This window comes from Penaeus monodon, chromosome 21 (genome assembly GCF_015228065.2).
Source record: "Penaeus monodon isolate SGIC_2016 chromosome 21, NSTDA_Pmon_1, whole genome shotgun sequence".
Lineage (NCBI taxonomy): Eukaryota > Metazoa > Arthropoda > Malacostraca > Decapoda > Penaeidae > Penaeus > Penaeus monodon.
The window spans coordinates 10,791,184-10,791,586 of record NC_051406.1 but is presented as its reverse complement, the minus strand read 5'-3'; the positions used below and the strand labels follow the sequence as shown (position 1 = coordinate 10,791,586).

General features: G+C 51.4%; 1 protein-coding gene across 1 annotated transcript in view; it reads left to right on the top strand.

Annotated features, from left to right (window-relative positions):
• LOC119586210 (monocarboxylate transporter 12-like) overlaps positions 1-403 on the top strand; it is a 67,563-nt gene that overhangs the window by 57,470 nt on the left and 9,690 nt on the right. The window lies entirely within an intron of this gene.

Here is a 403-nt window from a genome sequence, read left to right as displayed (position 1 = left end):
CGCGCGCGCATTCACATGTCTGTGGATGAGAGTGTCTGTGTGTGTTGTTAAAACCTCCGGAAACAGCTGATTATAAAGTTGGGCTCTGAAGATAGCTCGCAAGATTAAAGCATGACAATGGAGTATAAAGGTCCTAGTCATAAAAAAAAGGAAAAAAATACAATAAACCTTTAAACCGATAACCCCCCCCCCCTCTCTTCCGTACCCCTTTTCCCCTACCCCGTTCATCCCTTCAGGTTGCCCTAGCAACAGCAGGGGCTGTGGGTACCTTGATGCATGTGTTCGCTTGGCAGGTGCGCCCTAATGACCCGCCCGTCGACAGGGTTCTGGGATGCACTTGTTGGCGCCGCTCCATCTGCTGTGTTGCGGCCCCTCGCGCGCGGCACACAAAGGAAATGTTTTA